Genomic DNA, 6,123 nt, shown 5'->3' with positions numbered 1-6,123 from the left:
ATTCCATCAGCTGCTGAGATCTGAAGAGTCTATTAGGGTCTCATATTTGTCCTCTTGTTTTTTTATTCTCTCTAACTTCTTGTGCTGGTTTTAACACATGGCCTGAAACTTTTCAATGTTCCCCCTATTGAGAGGAGTCTGTGTCCCCTCGCCCTGAATCTTTTTTTTTTTTTTTTTAAGAATTTCACTTTTATTTATTTTATTTTTTTTTTTTTTGTCTGTGTTGGGTCTTCGCGAGGGCTTTCTCTAGTTGCGGCAAGCGGGGGCCACGCTTCATCGCGGTGCGCGGGCCTCTCACTATCACCTCGCCTTGAATCTTAGTGGGCTTCTGACTACTTAGACCAATAGACCAAGGTGGAAGTGATGACATCAGACTTCTGAGGCTAGGTCATGAAAGGCCACTGTCCACTGGTACAGTAAACCACCATGTAAGAAGTTTGACTTCCCCAAGTCTGCCGTGCAGGGAAGGCTGCATGAGGGCCTTCCACCAGCCTGGGCTAAGCCCAGCCTTCCAGTCTTCTCCACTGAGGTGCCAGATACATGAATGAAACACTCGTCTTGGAAGTGGCTCCTGCCACTCTAGCTCTTCCTGTCCCAGCCATCTGAGTCATCCCCAGTCTCCAGCGGAGGCCCCAGATAGGGAACAGAGATGAGCCATGTCCACGGTATAATAAAATGATCATTATCGTTTGCCACTACGTTTGGAGTCATTTATTGCGCTGCGATAGATAACTGGAACACTCATCATGTCCCAGATCAGACTCACCCCTGCCTCCTATGTTCCCCCTCCCTTATTTCTGCCTTTAAGTTAATGGATCATAGGTTATCCAATGGGTCAGAAACTTTCATGTTCCATCTCTAGTTAGTCACCAAGTTCTATTTCATCCATCTGTTTCCTGTTTTCTATTTCCACTGCCTCTGCCTTACTTAGCTCAGGACTTAGCACTCACTCATCTACAGGCAATGCTTTCTGAACTGACCTGCCTGCCTTTAACTTCTCATACCCCGTGCACTCTCTGCACTGTGGCCAGATTTGGTCTTTGCAGATTCACCTAAGCCTGAGCAGTCTCAGCCTTGCTGAAAACCCTCTAAAAGCTCCCCACGGCTGCCAGAAGGCCTTACGGGATCTTCACAGCCAGGCCGCCTCTCTCCAGCCACCCGGGCCCCAGCCCAATGCCCTGTGCTCACACCTGGAGCTACTCATTCTTTCCAGAATATGCCAGGCATGTTCATGCTTCTGTGCCTTTATCCACACTGTTCCCTCTGCCTGGACCGCCCACACCTTCACACCTCCCCCACGTCTGTAACATTTTTTTATTCTTCCAAGGCCTAGCTCAGATATCACCCTCTCTGAAGCGCCCCCTCAACCAACCCCCAGCAGAACAAACTGTTCCTTCCTGTACATCCCATTGTTCCCCAGTTTGCATGTCACTTTGTAGCACGTACTTGATGTTTGTTTGTCTCTACACTCTGCATCTCCAGGGCATACTGTGCAGCCTGCCTGGCATACAATATGTATGTATCAATGCTTCTAGGATATCTACTGCTGCTGCCCTAATTCAGAGAATAATCTCCACCCTGTCTTCTTAAAATATAGCCCCCAACAGGCCACCTTCCCCTCAAAAATTTAGGTGGTTCTCCACCGAGTAGAGACAGAACTCCTTGGTATGACATCTGTGACGTACACCTATGTCTATGGGCTGGAGGAGACTCAGTAAAATGGTCAAACAGTTCAAGTTGCCCAATAAGTTGGGTGGGTGGTGCCCACCTCTGGGCTACTTCTGACCCTCTCTGCCCTTGTCTGTACCCAGATATTCTCCAGCATGGTCCTGACCTCAGTTTTTGAATTTCTGCTCATATATTTATCTTCCTAATAGTCTCTGTCTCTTGGACAACGTTTATCCTTCCATTCCTGTCATCGAGTCTCCACATCAAGTCTCAGGAATGCCCATGAGGTCATACTTAATTCTAGGTGCCAGACAGTAAGTTCACCTTCTTTATTGCCCATTGCCTAGGCAATGGCATATAGACACCTGGCGTCAGAAGTATTGGTTTTTTTGCTTCCTGTCCAATTATCTTAACTTGTATTTTACTATGCAGCGTGCCTCCTGCAATGCTCTTTTTTTCTTATCCTCAATACTCTCCATAGTAACTGGTTTTACAGTCTTGTCTGAGCATTCATTGCTCTACACTGTAATTCTTACAGATGGGTTCCTAAAATGTTGAAAATGAATGTCTTTTCTTCTTCTCTTTTTTTCTCATTGTATTATGAGATATTTCAAGCAATTATATACCCATGTACTGGGAGTCCTATTTAAAACAAGGTATTCTGCGTAATTAGATTTGAGTTATCTGGTTGAGGAATGATAGTTAATAATTGCTGGTACATTCACAGTTCCTTTGGTCATTGATGGGAGTTCAAGTAAAAAGAAAAACTATCTCAGGGCAAAAGGAGCATACGGATTTTAATATTTTAAGTAAAGACAAAATAATGCTTAGAGAACCAATAAACGTGCCCTAGGTTTCTCAGAGAATGACTAATTCCTTCCAGAATAACAGCATTGTTTGTTTCCATTTAAAGAACTTAAGCATCAACCAGCTCCCATTTTGGTCCCTTTAGAGGAATGTCATACACATTATTCTAAACGTGTGTTAGAAAGGGAAAACTGGGATAGACCTGGCCTTAAATACAGTGGTCACTTTTCAAACACAGAGCACTTGACAGATTTCTAATTCTCTTTCTTTTCTTTTTACGTGGCAAATAAAGGCAGAATAAGCCAGTGCTAAATTTTGGCTCCAGAGTGAACGATGAAACACGTACGTCAAGGCACCCTTTCCGTTTCCCATTTGCCTCCCTTACTCCATTCCCATACACGTTTACAGCAGCTTTCTACTCTGCATCATTTTCTTTCCTGATCTGTGAAAAAACATTTCTTAATCGTACTGGAAAATCATTTTTTGAGGTTTTGCTTCTGCATATAATAGAATATCTAGTGAAGTATTAAGTAAATGCTAGTTATTGTTTTATGACATTAATTAGTCAGACTTTCAAGGCTTCTCCTTAAGGCTTTCCCTTACCTTATCAGCCTTTAAAAAATATCCAAAATGAGACCCCCAAACCCAGAAGCCAGAAGGAACAGATCAGATTTTTCTACAAAAGAATGTTAAATGTTAACATGGCCAAAAATATAGTTCTAATAAAGTTAAAAGATAAATGGAAGAGAGAAAATATTTGTAACATATAATGAAATATTAATATATTCCCTAATATATAAAGATCTAAAAAGTTCTATATAAAGAACTCATACAAATCAGTAAAATAAAGTCATTCAAATAAATAGGAAAATGGGCAAAGGACATGAACAGGAAATTCAAAGAAGAAATACAAAAAAATGTGAAAACAATGTCAAATAATTGTAAAATAAGAACAAGATACAAGTTTTCACCTGAGTTGGGCCAAAATTTAAGATTGTTCATATAAAGTGTTGGTAAGGATGAGGGGGGGAAAGGTACTTTACTATAAGGTTGTAGGAGTATAAATAGGTACAACTCTTTTGAAGGGCAATTTGACAAAATCAAAAGTATAGATGCACAAACAGTTTTACCCTACAATTTTATTCCTTGGTAGCTACCCTACAGAAATATCTATACAAGTTAACAGGAGCATATTTATAAGGATGCTTATTTACTATATTATTTTAGTTGCAAATCATTGAAGAAAACTTCAATGTTCTTCAATAGAGAGCTATTTAAATACATTATGGTACGTTGACACAATTGAATTCTCTAATGTACACCCAAAGCATGGGTTAGATCTCTAAGATATGTTGTGAACTGAACGAGTCACCAAACTATTTATACAGATAGTATGATCCAAATTTTTACCCAAAAATTTTCAAATCATGTAGATGAGTTTGTGTGTGTGTGTAGATAAAGCTCTGAAAGGATACACATCATTGTGATTATCCCAGGAAAGTTGGGATAAAGAGGCAACTCCCTTTTTAGCTTTATAATCTTGAATATTGTTTAAAATTTTTACAGTGACATGAGTCACTTTCTAATTTTTTTTTTTTTTACAAAAATAATTGAAGAAGAGAAATAATATCCAAAGAAATCTTACCTATATTCCTGTCATGGGTATTGACCCACCAAGTTTGAGGTTCCCTAAGACCATATTTACCTTAAAATTTCAAGCTTACTTTATGGTTCCTTCTCTTGGCACTAGAGTAGAGGAATGATTTTACATTTGAGGCCTGGAGTTTTGTTTCTGAACCTCTTCCCAATTATTCTGAATTACTCATTCCCAGATACCTTATTCCCATGGAGGTAAATCTGACCTTTTGGGAAGGTTGCCTAGAATAAAACAGTGTACACACACTGGGGCAATGGGCTGGCAGTGCTCAGAATCAGGAGTCATACAGAGTGAGTTAAAGAAAGCCAGCCAGATACCATGTTCCACAACTTGCTGTGAGTGTGGGTCCACACACCTCACCAGCCAGGGCTGCCCTCTCTTGGCCATTAGCACTGAGGCCCAGGAAGAAGAGTATTCTGGGAAAAGCATTAGACACACTCCAGGGCTTCTGTCACGGTAAGCACAAGAAATTAGGCTTGGTTTTCCTGGATGGCAAAGGCTCTACCTTTCAGGGTCACTGTCAAGCTCACACAAGAGTCTTTGTGCCACAATTTTGTGAAAGAACAAGTCTTTACTACTCAGCCCACCAACATTCCAACAGACTTTCTGCTTTTTCTGACTTCCCAACCAAGTCTCTATTGAGTGGCTGGCACTAGTGGGCTTACGGAAGCTATTCATTAGTCCTTGCAGATTGCTTATTTCATGACAACACCTGTATGGGTTCTGCCCAGTGGTGTGTTGGTGAATGTATAACAACCGGCTCCTGGAGAAACTATGCCCTGGTTGGTAATATTTACTGATTTCCATAGTGTGGCTATAATTCCCATGGCCAAACTCAAACTACCAACAAAATGTCACTGAATGTCAGTTGGAAAGCAGTGTACACAGCAGCATACTGTTATGCAGTATTTCTACCTCAAAGTGTAAAGTGTAATAAAATATTAGGAAGCACTGAGTTGTAAGAATGACATTTGTTTTAATAAAATTTATTTAATTGTAAGTTTATATAAATGTATTTCTAATAATGGCTGGGCTTAACAACAAGCTCACAAAATTCCTGAAAATTTAGCAACCGACGCTTGCAAGCCAGTACAAGAAGGCTCCAGCACACTCCTGAAACCACCACATTGCGAGATTTTATGCATATTCTTTCTCCTGGAAAACTCAGTCATTATTTCCTTAATGGGAGCTCAGATCTCCCAGTGTTTTGGACAATACATATGTCTGTTTATATGTAGACAGGAGGTGTTTGTACATTGATGTGTGTCTGTATTTGTGCCTTCTTGGGCTTGGTGTTGGGACTGAATAGTGCAGTAGATGAAGAAAGGCATGGACATTGGAGTCAAATAGATCAGTGACTGCTCTGTGCCAATGTGCAATTTAATTAACCTTTAACTCTCAATTTAATAATATGTATTATCTATGGGATTGTTGGAAGAAGAAAGAGGAAAAGGAGGTAGAGAGTATACCTAAACACAGAGCAGGTGTGAGGTTTAAGGACTGACATTTGTAAAACACTTGGCACATAACAGGAGCTAAATACATGTCAATCCTTTTTCTCTTTAACAAGCATCTCCACGGATACCCAGGTAATTGCCCAGAGCACTTTAGGGAGATCTGCAGAGGCCAGGCAGCCTCAGGACACAGACAGGCTGAACTTGACTCTCTTTTTCTTTTTACGTGATTTGAGAATCAGGCTGGGAGACACACTGACTTTATCATTCCGGTGCCTGGCAACAGTCCACAGTTTAATCCTGTCAATTAGGGTTGTCATTGTGGGACAGAAAGTTCTAGAGATAGAACTCTCCTGGCTTTGTGGTGATAATATTCCTCTGGGTCACCAAGGTTGGATAAACAGTGCTACTCATTCTTGAGAAAAATCTCAGCCTCACATGCTTTGTGGCTGCACACTTATCCAGCATGCTAGGCCTGCACCTAGCCAAGCCTGAAAGCAGTTTAAAAAGTTTTTAAACAGGAAAACTATGTATTAC

Source organism: Balaenoptera musculus, chromosome 13 (assembly GCF_009873245.2).
Source record: "Balaenoptera musculus isolate JJ_BM4_2016_0621 chromosome 13, mBalMus1.pri.v3, whole genome shotgun sequence".
NCBI classification, from domain to species: Eukaryota; Metazoa; Chordata; class Mammalia; order Artiodactyla; family Balaenopteridae; genus Balaenoptera; species Balaenoptera musculus.
The sequence above is the reverse complement of the archived record's forward strand: the minus strand, read 5'-3'. Positions refer to the sequence as shown.